The 27,386-nt window shown below is 38.9% G+C and overlaps 1 pseudogene; it reads left to right on the top strand.

Moving 5' to 3' along the window:
• On the top strand, positions 1 to 27,386 carry LOC123953901 (annotated as a pseudogene).

The following is a 27,386-nucleotide window of genomic DNA, read 5'->3' as shown; positions in this document are numbered from 1 at the left end:
ATGAGGATCACCCCAACAGAAGAGTCGAAGACGAGAAAACGGGAAGGAGAAAGAAAAGAGGAAGGAAGCTGGCGCAGGATGCATCGGAGCAGGATTCTTTTTCATTCTCAGAGCCATCCAGATACAATTGTGGAGGACACTGAAAAGCGAACGTCACATGTAACTGGTAGAAACATAGTTTTTGACAGAAGTTGCCTCCCTGCTCTGGACTGGAGAGTCCTGACAGCAAATGCTTGCTGAGGATCATGGTTTGATAATTACAATGGAAAGGGTTAGTTAAGAATGACTAACTGACTGACATCACGAAACAAATGAAAGATGACGAGGGTGGATTTTGAGCCCTAACTCTCCCACGCCAGGGAGAGGTTCGACAGTCTCTCTGCCCCGGGGTGCCTGGGGCCTCCTCTGCTTGAGCTGTCATCTTCTTAACCATTCACTTATCATTTCCTGCATCTCATTGTTCTCCCGTACCGATCCACGACTGAGCCGGAATGGATTCTTTCTTCAACGTGTTGTTTTTAGCTGTTGCCGAGAACTCTGTCCCTCTCTAACTGCCTACCGTAGACAGACTCACCTTTAACTGTACGTCCCCAGCTGAAATGATACCTATCACTCATTTGCTTCTGCATGAATCTGTGTCAGACAAATCCTTAGAGAAGGGTCTGTCTTCTTGTTCTGCGTTACACTACATTCATGGTGTGGATTATGTAAAACATTCTGACATTTTGGCAGAAAGACAACAACTTGTAAAATGGGGGGGAAGAGGGGTGGGATGAATCACTCTGTATAAATCATTGATTCTGTGTTATACTATCAGATAATCCTTAGTGTTTCGTGTCCGCTTTAAGGGAATTAAGCTTGAGATAACTAGGAGAAGTAGGAGAAGTGCTATGAGGCAGCATTTGTAGAACATACATACTTCCAGGGGAATCCTTAGATATGATTTTTGTCTGTACCCGTGACTTACAAAGATTAATACATTCGATAAAAAAATGTAAGAAAACATAAATTAAAATTGTTTAAACACTAGACAGAAGGGAAACAGAGTAAATAATCAAATGGATCAAGGAGTGAAGTCAGTACAAAATACATCCATGGAGTCTAAATATTTGCAAGTAATGACTACAGATTAGGCTCTGAGCTTTCTAGTAGCCCTGATGAAGAGGCAACCATTATAATAGTTTGGTCATTTCAAGTTCATAACCCTGAACATGACTATTTAGGAGAATATACAGAATTTTATTTCAGTGAACATTCAATTATAATTGCTTCCAGTTCAACTCTGTATACCCAGTGTTAGGCTTACACTCTATGGCTGACAGATGGAGAAGAGCTTAAACATTCATTGCATGAAAGGAGGAATACATATCTTCGGTCAAAATTTAGCAGTAATGGAAGAAGTAACCTCCTTATTTCTCCTTGAAATTCTTCAGCATTCTTACCTTACAGTCACACTGAAGATCTTTGACTTTCAGCTATGTGTGGCCATAACCAGCTCAGAATGGTTCCCATCTAGGCCTTTGCAGACCTTCTTTATTGGTTTGCTAAATATGGTTGTTTATACTCAGTTTAATGTGAAGGATTCAAAACTATTTCATTGGTATTTTATAAGTAACTACATGAGGCTGAAATTCCCCAAATCTTATTTTTCAATTATAAATTTTATTGCATTTTATTATATTATTATATGTTACAGTACCTATTTGGCAGATATTTATTTTTAAGGTTTAGTCCTCATAAGCATAAGATTACAGGTGTTAAAAAAAACCAAACCAGTACAACACCATTTATAGCGTGTGTGTGTGTGTGTGTGTGTGTGTGTGTGTGTGTGTGTGCAGTTATCTCTTGGAGTCATAAATTCAAAGTCTCGTTCACATGTAAAATGTATATGGTTAAGATAAAAATTATAGCATGGAAGGGGGGAAATAGGTCAGAAATAATGAGAAGGGGAAGAAAATTTTAAAAAGAAATGTATTGGTTAAGCCATTTAGAGTAATATTTTGTTTCTGATTATCAAAAGCTCAAAGCAGTTTATGAAGATGAACAAATTGTATGTGTCTCTTTATTTGCAATAATTTTATTTTGGCATTTCAAATTGAATCACCCATTAAAATATTATTTTAGTTGCCAAATGTATTAAATCATTTGAATCAAATCATGTCAGGGTATAGGCATGCTTCCTAAGAAATCTGAGTAAGACAAGTATACTTCATATTAACAAGGCATTCACAAGTCCACTGCTGGATTCCAAAATATTTCTACTGTGATGCATTCACACAAATAGTCTATAAATGTACCAATTTATTTCTGACACATCAAGCATAAATTTGAGTTTGAAAGTCTCTCCTGACTGAGTTTTACAGGTGTCCATATCGTTCTAGGATAAAAGGTGACATTTGGGCCATTGTGGATAAGCTTGTTCTGTATCTTAAAAATGTTCACAATTTCCTTTTGTTCTGGCTCGGTTTTGGTGTCTAGATCATCTTTCACCTATTAACACATTCATTTTACCCTCATGCTGGCACAGTGGTATATTTCATAGACTGAGTATTTCCTGGACATATTTCACTCAGGCTCTTCATATTATGCCCAAGCAACATTAGACCTGGCTTAGAGGTCACCTTTAGAACCTGTGAGAAAAGTCAAACACAGGAGCTCAGTAGCACACACATCAGTGATCAGCCGCAGTCCTCTTCTCTGATAAAGAATGCAACTTATGAAAGAGCGCATGCCGAGTATTTTAAGAGAAAAGAGAATAGCTTCCTAACCAGCCAGATCAGCCAAATAAACTCTGGTGATTACTAGAATGAGAGATCACATCCAGACTGACCTCATGTCTGGTCATGAGTTATATCAGTATTTCTGGAATGTTCAATGGAGAAAAAAGAGCAGGAAGGAGCAAGAGATAACACTAGGGCAACAAGAATGTTTTATTACTAGAACTGGGATGATTATGATCATAAAAGAGGTCTATACTAACAATTACACTGGGAAAACAAGCATAAACCAAGGCTGTCCTGGGAAAACTAGAATGTATGATGCCTCTAGATAGCACTCACCCAATTAATCCATTCAAAAGGTTCAAATCTTAATATAGGAAGCCCTGACAAATAAATGTACAGTCCCTATAAATCCGTAAACCATGAGAAATATATGTTTAGGGCTGCACTGGGGACCATGAAAGTCAGTATGATTAGTATTATTTGGCAAAATAGTTTTAGACACCTATAATTGAAGAATGAATTAATTTAGAATCAGAAATTCTTAGCTCAAATGAAGATAGCCTAAGAGGTAAACAAAGTGAAAGTAAATAATGTTCTTACTTGTTCCTTTTGGGGTATATGTGGTATTAACTCCTTCTGGCCACTAGGGGACCACTTAGTACTTTGCACATTGCCTTGAACCTCTTTAAATACTGTTCTGCACATAGACTAAAGAAAAACAAGACGCTAATTACATCAGGGTCCCGTAACATCTCTTGCCTATACAGCACATGCTAGTAATTGATTATATGATACTGTTGTCTAGTTGCTTCAAGTGTCTTAGTTTGTTTTTTCCAACTCATGGACTTCTTACAGGTGTCTGAAATCTTTGGCTTACACAGCCAAATGCCTGGGCAGAGCTGCAGTCTCAGAATTAGATCTACATCTTTTTCTTTCTTTTTTTTTCTGGATTTGAAGAACAGCCCTATCTGGAAGGTCCCTTTGTCCTTCCCTAAGTGTTGAACTCTAATCTTGAATAATAGTTTGAGCCCCAGAAATTACAAAAATAATAATAATAATTAAAATTATTACATACCTAGTAGGTGCCAAGTGTTATGTATTTATATATAAACATTTTTTTTCTGATGCTAAATGTCTTTTAAGCAAGTTTTTTTTTTCTCATATTAGAGATGGAAAAAACTGAGACTTTGGTTTAATTTCTCAACCAAGATTATATAGATGGGGCAAAGGTGAAATTTCAATCGCTGTCCAAAGTTTGTATGATTTCCCCTGTCCCACAACAGGTAAGGAACAAAGGCAACTCATCACCTGGCTCTTGTCATGATGTCCATGAACCATAGTTTCCAAGCAGAAACGCACGGAATCCTCTCACTGAGAATCTGCTGTGGAGTTTGTACAAAAAACCCAACCCTCTGATGTCTGCCTCATGAGCTCACGTATGTCCTCCATCATCACCTAATGGTGATGGGAATTCTGAATGGGGAATGGGGGAGTCATCCTGGAGAGTAGCTCTGTGCCGCCTTAGGCACAAAGGTACCAAGGCATGTGTGGGATGCTAAGTCGTCAGCACCCTCAAAAATCTCACTGCCTGACATTATTTGATGTGGATAATAGACACTTTATTTTATTATTTTTAATTTTATTGATTTTATTATGATTTCATATGCTTTTATCTAAAGTGCTATGGATGGATGGATAGATGATAGATAGATAGACAGACAAATAGATTGTGCCTCATGACTACCACTAGGTCACTTGTGAAAACTCTGAAGCAAGCACACCAACCAACCTCAAGTATTACACTATCATTGCAGACACTGTATTGTGACTTAAAATTTTGACATAAAGCTGTGAAGGACAAGGTCACATCTTATTCATCTTGGAATACCCAGTCCTCGGCGTGCTTCCTGCTACATACTTCCTGACACACAGTGATTAAAAAAGAAACAGGGGCACCTGGGTGGCTCAGTGGGTTAAAGCTCAGGTCATGATCCCAGGGTCCTGGGATCGAGCCCCACATCGGGCTCTCTGCTCCACAGGGAGCCTGCTTCCTCCTCTCTCTCTACCTGCTTCTCTGCCTAGTTGTGATTTCTCTCTGTCAAATAAATAAAATATAAAAAAAAAAGAGAGAGAGACAAAGTGCCATTCATCTATCTCCCGAATGCCAGTTTCATTTCCAGTGGAAAATCCAGTGCCTTCCCTGAACTTGCCAGCAAGGCCTCTAGCCTTACAAATTCTTGAAAATCCTTGCCTACAACAACTTGTGTGCCTGCATGGGGCAGCTGCTCGTACACCTCTGCCCTGAGATTGACCCAGTAGCCTTTCCCCAGGAAGATTTTCTATCCTAGCAACACCAACATTAATGATTAAAACTGAATATTAGACATCCCTGGGCTGAACAACACTTCAGCGATGGCGCCATGTCTCTGTCATCCTTTCTGTCTTGTCTACTCTGTTCTCTCCCTCCTAAGTGTCTGTCCATTTCTAGAAGAAAGCATTTGACATATTTCTTTTATTTCCTTCTCTCTGGCTATTCTTTTTTTTTTTTTAATTTTTATTCCATTTTATTTATTTTTTCAGCGTAACAGTATTCATTGTTTTTGCACAACACCCAGTGCTCCATGCAATACGTGCCCTCCCCATTACCCACCACCTGTTCCCCCAACCTCCCACCCCTGACCCTTCAAAACCCTCAGGTTGTTTTTCAGAGTCCATAGTCTCTTATGGTTCGCCTCCCCTTCCAAATTTTTTTTTTTAAATAAACATATAATGTATTTTTATCCCCAGGGGTACAGGTCTGTGAATCGCCAGGTTTACACACTTCACAGCACTCACGATAGCACATACCCTCCCCAATGTCCATAGCCCCCTCCCCCTCACCCAATCCACCTCCCCCCAGCAACCCCCAGTTTGTTTTGTGAGATTAAGAGTCATTTATGGTTTGTCTCCCTCCCAATCCCATCTTGTTTCATTTATTCTTCTCCTATCCTCCTAACCCCCCATGTTGCTTCTCCATGTCCTCATATCAGGGAGATCATATGATAGTTGTCTTTCTCCGATTGACTTATTTCACTAAGCATGATATGCTCTAGTTCCATCCACGTCGTCGCAAATGGGAAGATTTCATTTCTTTTGATGGCTGCATAGTATTCCATTGTGTATATATACGACTTCTTCTTTATCCATTCATCTGATGATGGACATCTAGGTTCTTTCCATAGTTTGGCTATTGTAGACATTGCTGCTATAAACATTCGGGTACACGTGCCCCTTCGGATCACTATGTTTGTATCTTTAGGGTAAATACCCAGTAGTGCAATTGCTGGGTCATAGGGTAGTTCTATTTTCAAGTTTGAGGAACCTCCATGCTGTTTTCCAGAGTGGTTGCACCAGCTTGCATTCCCACCAACAGTGGAGGAGGGTTCCCCTTTCTCCACATCCTCGCCAGCATCTGTCATTTCCTGACTTGTTAATTTTAGCCACTCTGACTGGTGTGAGGTGATATCTCATTGTGGTTTTGATTTGTATTTCCCTGATGCCGAGTGACGTGGAGCACTTTTTCATGTGTCTGTTGGCCATCTGGATGTCTTCTTTGCAGAAATGTCTGTTCATGTCCTCTGCCCATTTCTTGATTGGATTGTTTGTTCTTTGGGTGTTGAGTTTGCTAAGTTCCTTATAGATTTTGGATACTAGCCCTTTATCTGATATGTCGTTTGCAAATATCTTCTCCCATTCTGTCAGTTGTCTTTTGGTTTTGTTAACTGTTTCCTTTGCTGTGCAAAAGCTTTTGATCTTGATGAAATCCCAATAGTTCATTTTCGCCCTCGCTTCCCTTGCCTTTGCCGTTGTTCCTAGGAAGATGTTGCTACGGCTGAGGTCGAAGAGGTTGCTGCCTGCATTCTCCTCAAGGATTTTGATGGATTCCTTTCTCACATTGAGGTCCTTCATCCATTTGGAGTCTATTTTCGTGTGTGGTGTAAGGAAGTGGTCCAATTTCATTTTTCTGCATGTGGCTGTCCAATTTTCCCAGCACCATTTATTGAAGAGGCTGTCTTTTTTCCATTGGACATTCTTTCCTGCTTTGTCGAAGATTAGTTGACCATAGAGTTGAGGGTCTACTTCTGGGCTCTCTATTCTGTTCCACTGATCTATGTGTCTGTTTTTGTGCCAGTACCATGCTGTCTTGATGATGACGGCTTTGTAATAGAGCTTGAAGTCCGGAATTGTGATGCCACCAACTTTGGTTTTCTTTTTCAATATTCCTTTGGCTATTCGAGGTCTTTTCTGGTTCCATATAAATTTTAGGATTATTTGTTCCATTTCTTTGAAAAAAAATGGATGGTATTTTGATAGGGAGTGCATTAAATGTGTAGATTGCTTTAGGTAGCATGGACATTTTCACAATATTTATTCTTCCAATCCAGGAGCATGGAACATTTTTCCATTTCTTTGTGTCTTCCTCAATTTCTTTCATGAGTACTTTATAGTTTTCTATGTATAGATTCTTAGCCTCTTTGGTTAGGTTTATTCCTAGGTATCTTATAGTTTTGGGTACAATTGTAAATGGGATTGACTCCTTAATTTCTCTTTCTTCTGTCTTGTTGTTGGTGTACAGAAATGCAACGGATTTCTGTGCATTGATTTTATATCCTGACACTTTACTGAATTCCTGTACAAGTTCTAGCAGTTTTGGAGTGGAGTCTTTTGGGTTTTCCACATATAGTATCATATCATCTGCGAAGAGTGATAGTTTGACTTCTTCTTTACCAATTTGGATGCCTTTAATTTCTTTGTGTTGTCTGATTGCTGAGGCTAGGACTTCTAGTACTATGTTGAATAGCAGTGGTGATAATGGACATCGCTGCCGTGTTCCTGACCTTAGCAGAAAAGCTTTCAGTTTTTCTCCATTGAGAATGATATTTGCGGTGGGTTTTTCATAGATTGCTTTGATAATATTGAGGTATGTGCCCTCTATCCCCACACTTTGAAGAGTTTTGATCAGGAAGGGATGCTGTACTTTGTCAAATGCTTTTTCAGCATCTATTGAGAGTATCATATGGTTCTTGTTCTTTCTTTTATTAATGTGTTGTATCACATTGATTGATTTGCAGATGTTGAACCAACCCTGCAGCCCTGGAATAAATCCCACTTGATCATGGTGAATAATCCTTTTAATGTACTGTTGAATCCTATTGGCTAGTATTTTGATGAGAACTTTTGTGTCTGTGTTCATCAAGGATATTGGTCTGTAGTTCTCTTTTTTGGTGGGATCCTTGTCTGGTTTTGGGATCAAGGTGATGCTGGCCTCATAAAATGAGTTTGGAAGTTTTCCTTCCATTTCTATTTTTTGGAACAGTTTCAGGAGAATAGGAATTAGTTCTTCTTTAAATGTTTGGTAGAATTCCCCTGGGAAGCCGTCTGGCCCAAGGCTTTTGTTTGTGTGGAGATTTTTGATGACTGTTTCAATCTCCTTACTGGTTATGGGCCTGTTCAGGTTTTCTATTTCTTCCTGGTTCAGTTGTGGTAGTTTAGATGTCTCTAGGAATTCATCCATTTCTTCCAGATTGTCAAATTTGTTGGCGTAGAGTTGCTCATAGTATGTTCTTATAATTGTCTGTATTTCTTTGGTGTTAGTTGTGATCTCTCCTCTTTCATTCATGATTTTATTGATTTGGGTCCCTTCTCTTTTCTTTTTGATGAGTCTGGCCAGGGGTTTATCAATCTTATTGATTCTTTCAAAGAACCAGCTCCTAGTTTCATTGATTTTTTTCTTTTTTTTTTTTTTTTTTTTTTTTGGTTTCTATTTCATTGACTTCTGCTCTGATCTTTATGATTTCTCTTCTCCTGCTGGGTTTAGGGTTTCTTTCTTGTTCTTTCTCCAGCTCCTTTACGTGTAGGGTTAGGTTGTGTACTTGAGACCTTTCTTGTTTCTTGAGAAAGGCTTGTACCGCTATATATTTTCCTCTCAGGACTGCCTTTGCTGTGTCCCACAGATTTTGAACTGTTGTGTTTTCATTATCATTTGTTTCCATGAATTTTTTCAATTCTTCTTTAATTTCCTGGTTGACCCATTCATTCTTTAGAAGGATGCTGTTTAGTCTCCATGTATTTGGGTTCTTTCCAGCTTTCCTCTTGTGATTGAGTTCTAGCTTCTGAGCATTGTGGTCTGAAAATATGCAGGGAATGATCCTAATCTTTTGATACCGGTTGAGACCTGATTTGTGACCCAGGATGTAATCTATTCTGGAGAAGGTTCCATGTGCACTAGAGAAGAATGTGTATTCTGTTGCTTTGGGATGAAATGTTCTGAATATATCTGTGATGTCCATCTGGTCCAGTGTGTCATTTAAGGCCTTTATTTCCTTGTTGATCTTTTGCTTGGATGATCTGTCCATTTCAGTGAGGGGAGTGTTAAAGTCCCCTACTATTATTGTATTATTATTGATGTGTTTCTTTGATTTTGTTATTAATTGGTTGATATAGTTGGCTGCTCCCACGTTAGGGGCATAGATATTTAAAATTGTTAGATCTTCTTGTTGGACAGACCCTTTGAGTAGGATATAGTGTCCTTCCTCATCTCTTATTATAGTCTTTGGCTTAAAATCTAATTGATCTGATATAAGGATTGCCACCCCAGCTTTCTTCTGATGCCCATTAGCATGGTAAATTGTTTTCCACCCCCTCACTTTAAATCTGGAGGTGTCTTCGCGTCTAAAATGAGTTTCTTGTAGGCAACATACGGGTTTTGTTTTTTTATCCATTCTGATACCCTGTTTCTTTTGATTGGGGCATTTAGCCCATTAACATTCAGGGTAACTATTGAGAGATATGAATTTAGTGCCATTATTAGTCTGTAAGGTGACTGTTACTGTATATTGTCTCTGTACCTTTCTGATCTACTACTTTTAGGCTCTCTCTTTGCTTAGAGGACCCCTTTCAATATTTCCTGTAAAGCCGGTTTGGTGTTTGCAAATTCTTTCAGTTTTTGTTTGTCCTCGAAGCTTTTTATCTCCTTCTATTTTCAATGATAGCCTAGCTGGATAGAGTATTCTTGGCTGCATGTTTTTCTCATTGAGTGCTCTGAATATATCATGCCAGCTCTTCCTGGCCTGCCAGGTCTCTGTGGATAAGTCTGTTGCCAATCTAATATTTTTACCATTGTATGTTACAGACTTCTTTTCTCGGGCTGCTTTCAGGATTTTCTCTTTGTCACTAAGACTTGTAAATTTTACTATTAGGTGATGGGGTGTGGACCTATTCTTGTTGACTTTGAGGTGGGTTCTCTGCATCTCCTGGATTTTGATGCTTGTTCCCTTTGCCATGTTAGGGAAATTCTCTCCAATAATTCTCTCCAATAGACCTTCTGCTCCCCTCTCTGTTTCTTCTTCTTCTGGAATCCCAATTATTCTAATGTTGTTTTGTCTTATGGTGTCACTTATCTCTCGAATTCTCCCCTCATGGTCCAGTAGCTGTTTGTCCCTCTTTTGCTCAGCTTCTTTATTCTCTGTCATTTGGTCTTCTATATCACTAATTCTTTCTTCTGCCTCATTTATCCTAGCAGTGAGAGCCTCCATTTTTGATTGCACCTCATTAATAGCTTTTTTGATTTCAACTTGGTTAGATTTTAGTTCTTTAATTTCTCCAGAAAGGGCTTTAATATCTCCAGAGAGGGTTTCTCTAATATCTTCCATGCCTTTTTCGAGCCCGGCTAGAATGTTCAGAATCATCATTCTGAACTCTTGATCTGACATATTACCCATGTCTGTGTTGATTAGGTCCCTAGCCTTTGGTACTGTCTCTTGTTCTTTTGTTTGTGGTGATTTTTTCCGCCTTGTCATTTTGTTCAGATAAGAGGATATGAAGGAGCAAATAAAATACTAAAAGGGTGGCAAAGAACCCGAAAAATGCGCTGTAACCAAATGAGCAGAGACCCCAAATTGTGGGGGCGAGAAAGGGGATAAAAAGAGGTTCAGAAAAAAAAAGAAAAAGTTTAAAAAATAAAACAAATAAAGAAAAAATATAAAAAAGAAAGAAAAAATATATATATTTAGATACTAGTCAAAAAACGTTAAAAACGAAAAGGGTAAAAGTTTTAAAAATTTTAGCAGAAGAAGAAAAAAGAAAAAAGAAAAAAAATTGAAAAAAGAAAAAAAAATTGAAGTAGCCGCAAGACTAAAGAATCATGGGGAGAAAGCCATGAGTTCCGTGCTTTGCTTTCTCCTCCTCTGGAATTGCGCTGCTGTCTTAGGAATTGAATCTACTTTCCTTGATAGATGAACTTCGTCCTGGCTGGATATTTTGTTGATCTTCTGGGGGAGGGGCCTGTTGTAGTGACTCTCAAGTGTCTTTGCCCGAGGCGGGATTGCACCGCCCTTACCAGTGGCCGGACTAAGTAATCTGCTCAGGTTCGCTTTTGGGAGCTTCTGTTCCCTGAACGCTTTCCGTAGAGTTCCAGAGGACGGGAATGAAAATGGCGGCCTCCCAGTCTCCGGCCCGGAGTAGCCGAGAGCCTGGGGCCCCACTCCGCAGTGCACCCCCAGAGGACAGCACCCAATCACTCCTGTATCCCCAGCCTCTAGCCGCGCTCCGAGCTCACCCAGCCTGCGACCAGTTCAAGGTAACCCCGAGCTGAGAGTTCAGTCCTCGGCTCTGTCTCTGTAGCCGGCTTCTCCATTCTAATACCTGCGAGCTCTGCGACACTCCGACACCCCCGATCCTTCTGTGACCCTGCGGGGCCTGGGGCCATGCTGACCCCGCGTGGGCTTCACCCTGGTTTAGCCTCTGGAGCAATGTCCCTCAGTGGAACAGACTTTTAAAAGTCCTGATTTTGTGCTCCGTTCCTCCGCCGCTTGCCGGGAGCCGGCCCCTCCCCCCGCGGTCTATCTTCCCGTCGTTTTAGATTCACTTCTCCCCCAGTCCTACCTTTCAGAAAGTGGTTGATTTTCTGTTTCTAGAGTTGCTGTTCTTCTTCTCTTCGCTCTCCCGTTGGATTTGTAGGTGTTTGCAATGTTTAGATAAGCTATCGAGCTGATCTCCTGCTACCTGATGTAGTCTCAACCTGCTACTTCTCCGCCATCTTGACTCCTCCTCTCTGGCTATTCTAGGTGCTAACGTATCACCTGCCATCCCAAGGGAGGTACAGAAGTATTTTCAGAAATTAGTCTTTGCTGATTCTTAAGATAAAATATAAATTTTTAAAGATTTACTTACTGATTTTTAAGAGAGCTTGTGCACATGAGCAGGGGGAGGGGCAGAGGGACGCAGAGAGAATCCCAGCAGACCCCCTGCTGAGCGCACAGCCTGACACCTGCTCGCCTTCTCCCTGAGATCGTGACCTGAGCCAAAATCAAGAGTTAGCTGCTTAACAGACTGAGCCACTCAGGCACCCCAAGATGAAATATAATTTTTAATCTCATAATGCAGAGAAGGAAAGAAGGAATAAAAGGAGTGGGAGGAGAGAAGGGGAAAACTGAGGAGAGCAGAGAGGGAGAGGAGTCTAGAAGCCCTCCCGGCCCATGTCTGTTGTGTTAAGTATGCAGGGAAATTGTGTTTCAGTCTCAAAATATGATCAGCCTCTTACTAAATCATATCACTTACTTAGCACACCGTCTTTCTTTCCTTCTCTACCAGCCTCCTGCTCCTGTCTCTTTAGTGGCATGTAATCAACATACATAGCACATGTTTAAAATAGACAATTTGATGTTTGGACATACTCATACATCCGTGAAACTGTCATCACCATCAACAGAATGAACATATACACCATCCCAACACTTCCTCAGCCTCAGTGTAAACCCATTAGAACTTCCTCATCTCCTACCACCAACCGTGTTCTCAAGAAATCACTCATCTGCTTTATATCACTTTAAATTTCTTTGCATTCTCTAGAATTTTCTATCAGTGAGATCCTATAGCATTCACTCTTTTTTCAGTCAACATGATTATTTTGAGATCCATCATGCTTTCCATATATTAGTAGTTCATTATTTTTCTTTGTTGCAGAATTTCATTGTATTGCATATATCAAAAATTGCTTATCTCTTCTTCTTTTCATGAATACTAAGGTTATTTCCACTTTGGCTATAACAAATAAGACTAGGGGCGCCTGGGTGCCTCGGTTAAGTGTCAGATGGTTGATTTCAGCTCAGGTCATGATCTCAGGATCTTGTGAAATGAAGCCTGCTTAAGATTTTCTCTCCCTCTCCCTCTGCCCCTCCCCCCCAAAAGAAAACAAATAAGACCAATAAGAATATTCATATACAAGTCTTGATATATTTTCATTTCTCCTGGGTAAATATCTAAAAGTAGAATGAATGGTTAGATAGTATGATGGGTATGCATTTACAGTTTAAGAAACCACCAACTTGTTTTCCAAAGTGATTATACCATTTGATGTACCCACCAGCACTGTATGAGAGTTCTAGTTCTCTGCATCCTTCTCTACATTAAGTATGATCAGACTTTGACATTTTTGCCATTCTAACAGTTGTGTAATGGCATCTTGCGGTGTTTTGTCTTGTACTCCCTTAATGCCTAATGTTGTTCAGCATCTTTTCATATGTTTATACACCATCCACCTATCTTCTTTGGTGAACTGTCTCTTCAGATCTTTGCCCATTTTTAATTGGTGTGTTGTTTTCTTACTACTGGATTTTAAAGTTCTTTATCCAACACACAATTCTTTAACAGATAAAAGCTTTGCAAATATTTCCCCCAAGTCTATGGCTAGTTTTTTCATTTACTTAACAATGTCTTTTAAAGAGCAGAAGTTTTTAATTTTGAAAAACTGTGAATTATCAGTTTATTCTTTTATGAATCCTCCTCTTTACCTACACCTAGATCACAAAATTTTCACGTTTGTTTTCGTCCAGAAGTTGTATTATTTTAGATTTTATAGTTAGTTTTAGCATCCATTTGACTTACTTTTTTGTATATGGTGAGAAAGATAAATCAAAATTCATCTTTTTGTGTATGAGTCAAAGTTCATCTTATTGTTTATGGATATCCAGTCCATTTGTTGACAAGAGTATTTTTTTTTTATTGAATTAACCTTATACCTTTGTCAAAAATCAATTGTCCATAGACTCTCTAAACTGTTTCATTGATCTATTCTGTATCTTGATGCTAATTCTCTTAATTTCTGTACCTTTATAAGTCTGCATATTGAAAGTGTTAGCCCACCAACAGTGTTCTTTTTTTCATAAGAATTAAAATCAGCTGTCAATATCTACCAAAAGAAAAGAGAAAAAAACCTGCTAAGATTTTGATTGGAATTGCATCAGATTTATAGATCAGTTTTGGGAGGACTAAGATCTAAACAACATTAACGCTTTCAACCCATGAAGAGTGCATCTTTTCAATTACTTATATCTCCCTTAATTTCTCCCAACAGTATTTTGGGAGTATTTTATAATTTTTAGTGCACAGGTTTTTCATGTATTTTGTCAGATTTATCCCTAAGTATTTTACATTTTTCAAACTGTTCTATAATATATGAGATATTTAAATTTTAAGTTGTAAGAGTCTACTGTTCGTATATTCAAATACATTTGCTTATAGATCTTATACCCAAAAATCTTGTAAAACACTTATTATTTAGATTTCTTGTAGATTCATGTGATTTTTTACGCAAATAATCGTGTAAAAATGCAAATAAAAGTTTTATTTCTTCCTTATCTGGGTAACTTTCTTTCTTTTTCTTGATGGACTGTGCTGGCTTGAATCTCCAATGCATTATTGAATAGTAGTGGTGAGAGTGAGCATCCTTGTCTTGTTCCTAGTTCTAGGAGGAAAGCATTCAGTCTTTCATCATTAAATATGTTAGCTACTTTCAGCAGATTGAGTAAATTCTTTTCTAATCCTGATTTCCAGAGAGGTTTTCTCTTTTCCTTAATGGGGAATGATTGTTGGATTTTGTCAAACACTTGTTCTAGTAGGGTGATTGTAAGGATATTCTTTTTTTTTTTTTTAAGATTTTATTTATTTATTTGACAGAGAGATCACAGTAGGCAGAGAGGCAGGCAGAGAGAGAGGGGGAAGCAGGCTCCCCACCAGGCAGAGAGCCCGATGCGGGGCTCAATCCCTGGATTCTGAGATCATTACCTGAGCCGAAGGCAGAGGCTTTAATCCACTGAGCCACCCTGGTGCCCCATAAGGATTTTCTCTTTTGACTTGCCCTATGTGCTCAGGATGTATTATCATTATCCTTTACTTATATAGTTGGATGTAATTTGCTAAAGTGTTATTTAGAATTTTTGCATCTGTGCACATGAAGAATATTGGTCTTTGATTTTCTTTTCCTGCAATGTCTTTGACAGGATGCCATATCAGGCTAATTCCAACTTCATAAAATGAGATGGGAAGTAATCTCTGCATTTCAGAGGAAAAAATGCACACCGACAGTGTTCTGATTTTTGGAGCTATAGAAAATAAATCCAGTCCTCCATGTTTAAAAACAGTTGTTTTGTGATCTCCTTTTCTTTTACATACCTCTCATATGATATGCTGTCCAGACCTGGACTTTATGCTCATCTTGAACAGTGACAAATTTCTACTCTCCTTAAAATAGGACTCTGAGAAGAACATAGCCTAGTCTTATTTTCCTGTCACTTTACTGAAGATTAGGACTTTCACATCCTTTAGTCTTATCACTTATAATTTAGTCTTAACTTTTATTAATGCAGTCAACGATGATTTTACTACAAACTAAACTCTTTTCACCATCGCTGCCATGAAACCATGTTATTGTTTCACAACCAGAGCCAAAGAAAGCCAGTGAAAGGACGCTATCCCTCTATCCTTGAGAATAAACATCACCATGTCTTTATCCAAAATGAGAAGGATTGTTCTTCAACCACATACACAAGACAGTTCTAAGGAGTGCAAACCTCTTACCCTTTAGCTGGTGACTACGACCAAATATATGTATATTGTCTTTTGCTGAGAGGTTCTCCAATGTTGCCTTTATAAGTAGGCTTAGACAGCAAGTTATTGGCCAAAGACTAGATGTAGGCATCATGAAAAAATTTGAAGCTAAGCGTGATTGGACAGCTTTAGTTATTGGCACCAACAGAATAGCTCTTATCATTTGTTTATATGAGTCTTTTGATTTAAAACAGTATTTGTGGGGCACCTGCATGACTCAGTTGGTTAAGCCTCTGACTCTTGACTTCAGGTCATGATATTGGGGTTGTAGGATGGAGCTCTACATGGGACATGGGGCTCTGTGTTGAGTATGGATCCTGCTTAAGATTCTCTTTCCCCTTCTCTCTGTCCCTCTACCCCGACTTGTGCTCTCTCTCACCCTTTCTCAAGAAAAAAAAAAAATTTAAAAAATTAGAACAGTAATATGGCGCCTGGGTGGCTCAGTGGGTTAAGCCACTGCCTTCGGCTCAGGTCATGATCTCAGGGTCCTGGGATCGAGTCCCGCATGGGGCTCTCTGCTCTGCAGGGAGCCTGCTTCCCTCTCTCTCTCTCTGCCTGCCTCTCTGCCTACTTGTGATCTCTCTGTCAAATAAATAAATAAAATCTTTAAAAAAAAAATATTTGTTACTTGTACTTTGATTTAAGTAAATCAAAAAAAGACTGACTTGATATGAAAAGAGGGTCTTATTCAGTGTCACAAGAGTAGCAAACATTGTCTTGAGATGACTTGTCGTACCTGTCTACTAATTACAGGCTTTTTGCCAATAGGACATGGAGCAACTAAGATAAGAAATTTATGAGTTAACTTTATCTAAGGTTTACTGACTTTTTAGTAGAGAATGAACTCTAAAGAAATTCAGCAGAATGCTTGATAAATAATAGAAAATGTATAAATGTTTGCTACATAAATGGGTAAGTAAATAACAACAACAACAAAATGACAGAATGAATGAATGGGTCCTATAATCATCCAGAATAAAGGAACAAAGAAACAGATGCAGATGATACCATCAATTAAGATAATTCAAGGAGGGTTTATATACAAAGTACTGATTACAGACGTGAGTAAGCTCTAAAGAATCCATAAAGGATGGCGCAGAAATCCTAGACTAATAGAAGTAGAACCTTGCCACTTCTAGACCTAAAGGATAAGAAGGGAGAGGAGCATGGAAGCCCGTTGATGTAATCTGTACAGCACAGCCTACCAAAGCAGGCAATAGGGAGGACAAGGGTGAAGAGTAGATCTCGAGGAATAAGCAGAGGGTACCAGGCCTAAGGCAGTCAACTTTGGTAAAGGCATAGCTACCAATGCAGCAGGTTGAACTTCAAGTTGTGGAAGGAGTATCTGAATTAAAGTTGATATATTTTTTTAAAGATTTTATTTATTTATTTGACACAGAGAGAGAGATCACAAGTAGGCAGAGAGGCAGGCAGAGAGAGTAAGGGAAGCAGGCTCCCTGCTGAGCAGAGAGCCCGACGCGGGGCTCGATCCCAGAACCGTGGGATCATGACCTGAGCATGAGCAGAGGCTTTAACCCACTGAGCCACCCAGGCGTCCCTGAATTAAAGTTGATACTAAAAGGTGTAATAGAAATTGTACTCAAATGGTGTCTGTAGCACAAGTACACCAAAATGTTATGATAACCCCCCCCCCAAAAAAGTGTTTCAACTTACCAATTTTCAAACAGGTCAGCAATAGGGATTTGATACCCTTCCCTTGCTAGCAACCAGGAGGTGGTAGAGACCAATGAAAGGAACTTTAAAAATGACCCTGAGTTGGTACACTGTTAATCATGTTGATATACTGTTGATTATTTTTTAAACTAAAAACAAAATAAATTCTTTTTAAAACTTAATTTCTTAAGCCTAATGTCAAAGTAGGAATTCTGAACTAAAAATGAATATGAGTCTACTCTACTGGTATCCAAAATCGAAGTCTCCTCCAGGCAAATTTACTATTATGATTTAATATCAGAAAGGCAGTGGCCTCTAATCTCTCAGCTCATGCCTTTCCCCTTCTACTCATGTTAGTCTAGTGATAAATGATGTAGAATTTCTGAGAGAGAGAGAAAATTATGCCCAATATAAGAAGTGGTTGAAAAAGCTGATTACAGAGTCATTAGCCCCTGTGGGCTCATTTTATTGCTATAAAGTCATCATTCAAGTAGACATATATTTAGCTTCTGTGGCCTTCGTTTGTGGTAAGCAAAATAACCTCAAACAAAAAAAGGGAGCCTAAGTTCAAACTTCCTATTTTTAGTGACGTGACAACCAATTTGCTAAATTAGAAAATCCCAGAGCAGAGGCTGAGGAATGTCATCAGCTTGTGTGCCTCGAACTGTGTGCCACTCAGGGCACATCTAGGCACGGGTTTACTCCTCGATGACGTATTCTAGGAGGGACATGTGGAATTCAACATGTGGCCAGGGAAAGGTACCAAGGATGGCAAGGAACTTAAACACACCTTGATACTAAGAAATAGTTGAAGGAACTGGACTTATTTAGCCTGCAAAACAGAAGCCTATATAGAATAAAAAGCCTTATTATTTAATTTTCGAGCTGATTGTGGGAAACTGATTTATTTTCCAGCGAGCTCAAATAATTTATGGACAAACACAATTCCAAGTGAACCAGTCTTTCATTCATTCATTCATTCATTCATTCAATATTTTTATTGACCAAATATAATCTTTCTGTTACTGTGGTTCTAAAAAAGGGGAATTTATTAGCAAACACTGATTTTAACAACTGTGGATTCGATATCACTTGTGGGTTTGTAATCAAACACTATCTGTAAGTGGTAGGATAGAAAGAATTTTGGTGGTCCTTATTTTAACATGCACATAAATCACCTAGGAATCTTACTAAGTTGCAGGTTCTGATGCAGTAGATCTGGGCTGGAGCCTGAGATTTCACATGTCCAACAAGTTCCCAGGTGATTCAGATGCTGCTGGTCTGTGGGCCATCCTTTGATTTAGCACAGCATTAAGGTCACTGTCTCTCTGATATTTTCTGATTTTAATAAGAATCAGCAGATCTATTTTGTGTCATCTCAGATGGGATGGCTCACCTTTCACATAAAGAAGCAAAATTAGAAGACATTTTTGGTCAGACATCTGTCACTAGAAGAGTGAGAACTGACTTGGAGCTTGGCTCTGCCTCCCACCTTGCCACTGCACCCTGATTAAGCTGTTTGCCCATCCTGTTAACATAAATTGCAGACCATGTGAAAAAATATACCAATATACAATATACAATGTTCATTTCAAAATCTTAGTTCTGACTTACTACCCTTGACTTTTCCTCACACTTAATCCTAGCCTGTTGTAGCCCATCTTATGTTCTAATTTCCTAGTACTGATAGTTTGTTTGCCCTTCAGAACTGACAGGTAGGGCTCTTTCTTTTTTTTCTTTTTCTTTTTTTTTTTTCAGGTTCGACCTTGAAATAGTTCCAACAATGATCTTGGTATCTTCCCTATTACTTTTACCCACTGTGAAGACCCAGGCTTCTTAATAAACATTCTTGTTCCTTCAGCTCATAATCAGTCTCCTTGAAACTTTCTGTCACTGGATTCTTCCTGTCCTGAGGGGGAATTGAATAAATCAAAGCTATGGAGATCAACTTACCATCTCAGGTCATCTACAATAATTTCAGATTTCCAGAAATTATTAGAAAGGCAGAGTTTATCCAATATAATTTCCAAACATAGTCTATTTTTTTTTTTTTCTGTAAGAAAAAGCATGAGGAGAATACTGATAAAACTGACACTACAGATAAGCTAAGTAATGATAGTCACGATCTTTGGGAAAAAAGTGGAGTGATTCCTCAGAAGGTAAACTAAGATTTACAAGTGTCTAAATGTATTCCATTTTACAGACAAGATCTCCAAATAACCTCCTCTTATCAAAAACCCATCCTTAGGTGTTTCCATCTGTTTTTCATAAATTTGACTCCTAAATTGAATAAGTTGTAAAAAGGCACTAGGAAAACATACAATCATTGAGAGGAACTGGAGTTATTTGAATAAGAATGAGCTAATTGGTTTTTTTTTTAAGATTTTATTTATTTATTTATTTGAGAGAGAGAGTGGGAGGAGCAGAGGGGGAGGGAGAGGAATAAGCACACTCCACACTGAGCACAGAGCCTGATGCAGGGCTTGATTTCAGGACCCCGAGATCATGACCTGAGCCAAAACCAAGAGTCGGGCACTCAAGCAACTGAGCCACGCAGGTGTTCCAAGAATGAGCTAATTCTTAATCAGTCTAAACAGTATCCCTCCATTTTTGCAGGATATTTTCAAATATAGCAACACAGAGAGGTGGTCATTCCATTTCATATTTATGGTCACCATCTATGAACCCTGACTGAATTTCTTGTCTGAAGACCCCCTTCCCACTAGTAACTTGTATTCTGTTTATTGGCTATGTATTAGACTTGCTTCCCTCCCCTATAAAAAGTTATAAACTCTTACAGGTAAACACTGCATTTGATTCTTCCTTCGCATTTTCCTCAGCACTGGGCACCTAATAAGGACTTAAAGAATGCTTATTGTTTGATTATTGAAGATGTTAAGATGATTTATTTTACCTGCAAGAGATACTATACCTGCTTTCTACTTGGTAAGAAGTGAGTCACTTGTAACTGGCGCTCAGGAGGCAGAAAATTGTAAACATGGCAGAGACCTTTTGGACTACTGTTTTGAATTCTAGAAAGAAGTGCAGAGCAGAAATTCTCTGGATTTAACATATGCAGCCACTTGCTTCTAGCCCATTAGAGTGGGCTAGAAGAAAGAGACTGGCCAGGGTCTTTACTGTCATTTCAGCATATCGCCTGTGGGCTCCACTGCTTTAGAACTACTATGATCCCTACCTGCCCTTAAGAACAAAAGGATTTGAGGACATTCTGCTACTAAGCCATTCAAGAAGAAAGACAGGCATGTGTTATTGTTTGTGTGATGATCATTTGAAATACTACAAAATCTGTGAGGAATTAGTAGCCATATTCTTTCTTGTTTTTCTTTTCAACACAAAGTTGTGTCATTGTCCTTTCCCGTCTTTTTCTTCCCTGGTTCCTCAGCCTGTACCTTTATGTGAGCCTTGGGCTCTGTGATGTATCTGTGTCAATTTGGCTGGGCCACCATATGCAGATATTTGGCCAAACATTATTTTGGATGTTTCTGTGGGAATGTTTTTGGATGAGATTTAAGTTTGTGGACCTTGAGTAAAGCAAATTACCTTCCATAGTGTGGGTGGACCTCAATCAATCAGTTGAAGATCTGATTAGAACAGAAGACTGACCTTCACCAAGCAAGAGAGAATTCTATAGCAGAAGTCTTTGGATTTAAACTGTAACATCAACTTTTCCTGGTTCTCCAGCCTGATGAGTCATTCTGCTGATTTTGAACTTTGCAGCCTCCATAAACACCTGAGCCAATTCCTTAAAATCTCTCTCTCTCTTTCTACACATGCACTCACACACACACACACACACACACACACACACACATACACCCTATTGGGTTCTGTTTCTCTGGAAACCCTGAGGAATACAGGCAATTTTCTCTGTGACATTTGGAAGTTTATCCTTTCTCACACAGCCACAATGGCCACAAAACATTAAAAGAAACTCAAACCATCAAATGAAGAAGGTACTGACATGAAAGCAGCCTGTCCTGTTTCCAAACAGACTTCAGCACAGTACAAATGAAGGAAGTAGCTGGATAAACTGGAAATGCTTCCAGTATTTTCTCCATTCTGCAGAAAACATCTCAAGCGAGGTTCTGTAGTACATGAGTTAAACTTTCATTTCATCTGTCTGTTGGGACATAAAGACTGTTCTGTTGAACTTGGTGATAAATGGATGATTGAAGGGGGAAAGCTGCTCAGTTAATAAGGGTGTAATGGAAAACCAGGGCCCTGGAGCTTTTAAAATGAAGAATATGGAAAAAGTGAGCAACAGTAATCAAATGTAAGAAGATCCTAACTGGTACTTTAAGACAGAAGCTGCAACATTTTGCTTAGGAAAGAAGGAAATTAATTGGTGAATCCCACCTATGGCAATCTGCTCTAGTTTCTTTAACTTGATTTCTGTCGAACACTAGAAAGCAAGGGTAATATTTGTTCATGCTTACAGGCTATAAAATGCAATCATTTTTTCTAGTTACCCACTGTCTAAAAACAATTTTTTCTCAGACAAAGATCATTATTGGCTATAAAAATTCAGCAACAAAGAAAAGAATAAATTTCAAACAGTCCTACTTTTAGGTGAGTAATATCTAGAAAGATTTGCTCTATAAAATAGGTTTCCCTATAATTTCAGGTGGATCTTGGACAGTTTGTCAGCAAGTGTATTTCTTCACAGTTTCAGAAAACCATGAAATCCTTACTCTTCCAACTGCTGACTTTGAATTTGTCTGTTCAACACCTTCGTGATTATCTCTGGATAAGAAAAACAATAAAAGAAGTGAACCCACTGAAAATTCCATTTATACTCCCAAGTGCCCTTACAACTTGTCCTAATACCTCTCCCTTCCCCATTCCTTTTTTTTTTTTTTAAGTTTGTCTCCCAAAGAGTGATAAGCCCAAGGTTACATATTATCTACAGTTTTCAAATCAATATTACCTTATATCACCATTGCTGCACAGTTTAGGGCTTTGCGGCTAGCTACCATGACAATAGATGCACAGCCTGGAACCAGTTTTAGTTAATTAGAGTCAATCAATCCAAACTTTGCTAACTTACTCATGTGAAACAATAGTATAATGAACCAAAGTCGGCACGATGATTGGGAAACACAAATTATTGCACCCTGATAAATTAAATGTGACTATTACAAAATCTTCTTTCTAAATGAATACGCAGGGAAGGAATATGAGTCTTTAATATAATTAAGAATACAAGGAAAATAACCCTAAAAGAGCTATTAAAAGCCCCACCTTTTTTTTTTTTTTTAAGGAAGACAAATAGAGGTTGTATTATGGGAAGATGTTGTCACATCTTTACGAGTATTAATTTAGGAAAATACCTTCCTGTTGTTTCTGGTCATTGGATGGAGTAGGCAGAAAAGCAGGACATGCATACTTGGGGGTGCCAGGACCATGGCGGGGTAGTGAAAGAGCAAAAGGGGAGAGACAGATGGGCCTAGACCTTCCGTGTCTATGTGTACACAGCGTCAAGAGTGTGGGTTTATGTGACCCACCGTCAGTGCTTCTGGTAATGTATGAAATTGAATGAAACTTTCCCCTAGAACTCTGGCAAATCTGATGTGCCAGCATTGGTGTTTGTGACATGCATGCTGAGTTCAAGGCCTGTGATAGAATAAATAAAATATACAGCCATTTTACCTCTATAATTGATAAAATAATAATAATAATAATAATTGATAAAATAAGACAAACCCAAGATTCAACCTCCCATCCACCAAACCTTTCTGTTCCTTTATCCCAAGGTAACCTGTAAATCCTAACAGAACTTTTACTTGGGTTAAAAAACCATGTTGAGTGCTCGCTTCGGCAGCACATATACTAAAAAACCATGTTGATGACAAAGAGTTAAATGTTAGAGAACATTTGCAATGCAAATTGATACAAGGGTACTAGAACTCCCATTAGGGAAACAAGACATGGGAAGCAAAAAGGAACCAGAAAGCAGCTTGAGGAGGGTAGAGAAAGGAAAAAAATGTTGAAGGATGATTTTTAAAACAAGGTTCTTCTTCCTCAACTTAGGCTAAAATTGGTCCTCTTACTAGCTGTTGGCAGTGAAACATCTCCCATAAAAACTTTGTAAGAGGAAGAGTGCAAAGAGCTTTGACTTGGAGTTTGAAGACCTGGATATGGGGGTGGGGGGAGGTCCTCTCCCAGCCAGTTAGATGATCTATTTAGCCTCTGTTTCCTTATCTGCAAAATAGGGTCTAAAGGTAGATCATCACTGAGGAAGCTTCCAACTCAAAATATCCCAACTCCAGGTACAATTTCAAGAACAGTTTTTAATAACTTAATATAGCAACACACGTTAACTACTGCTATATACTGAATGTCTCCCAAATTCAAAAGTTGAAAATTAACCCCAGTGTAATGATATTAAGAGGTGAAGCTTTGGGGAGATGATTAGGTTATGAGGGGAGCGACCTCATTAAAGAGATTTGTGCCCAAATAGAAGAGGCCCTGAAGAGCTCTCTCATGCATTCCACTATGTGAGCGCACAGCAAAAAGGCAGGCACTCATCAACCAGGGAGAGGATTCTTACCACATACTGAATCTGTCAGCACCTGGATCTTAAGCTCCCAGCCTCCAGAACTATGAGAAATAACTGTTTGTTGTTTAAGCACCCCAGCCTGTGGTATTTCTGTGACAGCCGCCCAAATGTACCAAGACAACTGCTGCATTACTTTGTTACCTCTGTCACATGATCAGACCAATCAAGACAAACACCAAAGATGTTTACAGTTTGGTTCATAAAGACATCATAGGTTATGTTAGATTTTATTGCTTTATATTGAGCTCTTATCTATTTTCTCATAATCTACATCACAGCTAATTTACAGTCTTTATATACTCTAAGCTCATATGCATTTTTTGTCATTTATCAGGTACATAAACAGAGTTTATCTTAAAAGGGTCTTAAAGGTTGACCCTGCCTCTATGGCGAGGCTTGGTATCTGTGTCTTGGTGAGCTGGGTGGGAGATAGCATTTGTTTCATTTTCCTTATTGTTTAAAGATGACTGCTGAGATGATAGGGTGGCTTACTCCTCTTCATGTCAGAAATGAACTGTCAAATGATTTGAAGCTTCTGGAAGACAGGAGATAGGAGTTATATTGGTTTTGGTGTCCTATAATGTCTAACACATTGTATCAGCTATAGACAGACTTAATCAATACCTGTTAGATGATGGACAGATGCATAGATGAAAGAATAGATTACAGATGGGTGGGGAAATAAACTTATGAGTAAGTGGAAAGTCAATATAAACACAGTGGCATATAGTTTATATTTCTTTGCATTTGGAAAACTTAATGTTTTTATATAGAGAGACTTCTTTTGGGAGATGGCAAAATCTTAGCTACTAGAAACATATAATAAAATAAAACATATTTATACTCATTGAACTACTAAGAAAAATGTAACAAAAAGAGAAACTTTTTAAGAAGATAGTAAAATAATTTTTAACATCTTAAAGATGTGTAGTGTGGCTAATTTCCCACCAACCACATCTCAGATTCAAATCCTATCATTAGCAATGAAATGAATTCAAGCCAAGGGTTTAGTTTCCACATATATAATTCATATCTATAACTTAAACCTCACAAAACCAGTTGCTTCTCCCCAAACCACATAAAAACCACTAAGTATTTCACTGGCCATGACACCGCCAATTGGTGATGAAAAATTTGCTTGTGCTTTTGACATTTCTGTGTAAAACAACAGCTGCTTCACTCACTTGGAAGCAGCCTTTTTCCCCCACTGGGGATTCTTATCCCCAGTGGAGGTGGGTGGGCATCTTGCTGGCAATGTTGCATGCATACAGAGATTCTTAGATACTCCATAGCTGACAGCTAAAATGAACTCATTCTGTGAGGGATATGTTTTCCAGTGGAAGACAGCCAGACCTGCTTTCCTTTGGGGAATGGAGTATGAGGGGTACCATGGCCCTGTTCTCATCATAGTGAGTCTAACACCCACAGTCACGTGGGGCCAACCATGTACATTGTAGAAACCAAAGGCTAATACTTTAAATGCATCTAAACTACCAGAAGGAAAATTCTAGGTCAAAAATGAGCAGACGATTTAAAACAGAAACATATCTGTGAATGCACTGAGTCCTCCTCTTTCTCTATCATCATCACCAAAAGTGTTATATTATTATTCTCTCATTTCTTAGATTTCTAAGTTCCTGGAACTCGAATATTGTTTGTTCCCTCCTCCTCTGGTCTTCCTTCTTTTCCTGTAAGTACCTTAAATCATACTCTCAATGAACACTCTCATTCCTTGTGCTTTTAAAATTCAACCCCAGGGAAGAAATGAGACGAGTTTCATTTAGGCACATACCCTCAAAAAATTGAGTCCTTAGAAGCTGGCTGTCATTCTAATGTATTCCATACTAATTATTTTGGCCCAGATCCTGCTGACTGCATTTCCACTGTCATCACAATGCACCTTGTGAATGGCAATCCCTTACTCATCAGTTCCACACCCATCATGCAGAGTTTCAGTGCAAATCCAAGGTTAGCTCCAGGAACTCAGGATATTCATAGAGTGTGGGGTACAAGTAGGAGTCAGAAGACTCCACTTTATGTATTGCTGCCACTGTGATATGGATCTGTTAATCTCATGGAGTTGTAATAAAGATGAACGTGGGTCACCTGGGTGGTTCAGCCAGTTGAGCTTCAGCCTTGGGCTCAGGTCATGTCCGGCTCCCTGCTTGGTGGGGAGTCTGCTTCTCTCTCTGCCCTTCCCTCTTGCTCTGCTCTCTCTCTCTATCTCTCTCTCAAATAAATAAATAAATTCTTAAAAACAAAACAAAACAAAAAGGGATGAAAGTACTTAGTAAAGGGTACAGGGACTTGTTAATATTAGCTGTGATGACCCAGAGCAGTACAGTAGAAAGAACTCTCAGCGTGGAGATTTCAAGTCTGCCTTCAGTCATTTGTTAACTACATGACATCACTTAACCTCTCTGAACTTCATTATCAGTATCTATAAAATGGTAATATATTATTTAATGAAATAAATGTGTTGTGTGTGTGTATACACACACACACACACACACACACACATATACGTATATCTAGATCTGACACTTCTCGACTTTTCTAAATGGCTATTTTGGAAAGGCACTGGAAATGGCTAAGTACCTGACCCAGGTCCTCAGGGAACCAAAGTTTAAGGAAACAGGTGTTATCACCCCAGAAGAGTTTGTGGCAGCTGCAGATCACTTAGTCTATCTCTATCCAACATGGCAATGGGTTATAGGGTAAGAAATGAAAGTGAGGGCATACCTACCAATGGGAAACAATTTTTGGTCACCAAAATGTGCCATGCAAAAGTGGTGTACACAGATGGAATATTTAGATGAATTGGAAGCTACCATTGAAGAAGATGGTGTTGGGGGATGGGTAGATAGTTACCATAACACAGGCATTGCAGGAACAACTGAAGCAGTTAAGGAGATTACATTGGAAAGCAAGGACAGTATAATACTTCAAGATTGCTCAGCAGTATGTAAAGAGGAGGAAGAGGAAGAAGAAGGAGAAGCTGCAGATATGGAAGTATATGGAGAGAGTGGATTGTTGGAAACAGATGAGGCTACCCTGGGCACAAGGGAAATAGTAGAAGCTTGTAAAGCTAAGACTGATGCTGGTGTGAGGGTGCTATTTCCCAAATTAGAACTTACAACATTTATATCACTTATGATAAATATTACCAGACATCAGGACTACGGTTGTTCAGCTATGATGAGCAAAGGTACCCTTCACCAGTTGAACACATGTATGAAAACATCAGTCAAGATCACGTGAAGAAAACAGGGACCAATGAAAATCATCCTCATCTCCCTCTGCCTCCTCTGTGTTCAGTTTACCCATGCAGGCAAGCCCAGGTGGTGAAGGAAATAATTGAGACTGTTGCAAAAGGAGGGGGAGAACTTGGTGTTCCTATGTATCTTCTAATTTTCTTAAAATTTGTACAAGCTATCCTTCCAACAATACAATAGGATTACACCAGACACTTCACAATGCAATGA

This window comes from Meles meles, chromosome 12, assembly GCF_922984935.1.
Source record: "Meles meles chromosome 12, mMelMel3.1 paternal haplotype, whole genome shotgun sequence".
NCBI lineage: Eukaryota > Metazoa > Chordata > Mammalia > Carnivora > Mustelidae > Meles > Meles meles.
Note: the sequence above shows the minus strand (reverse complement) of the source record. Positions and strands in the feature narration are given on the sequence as shown.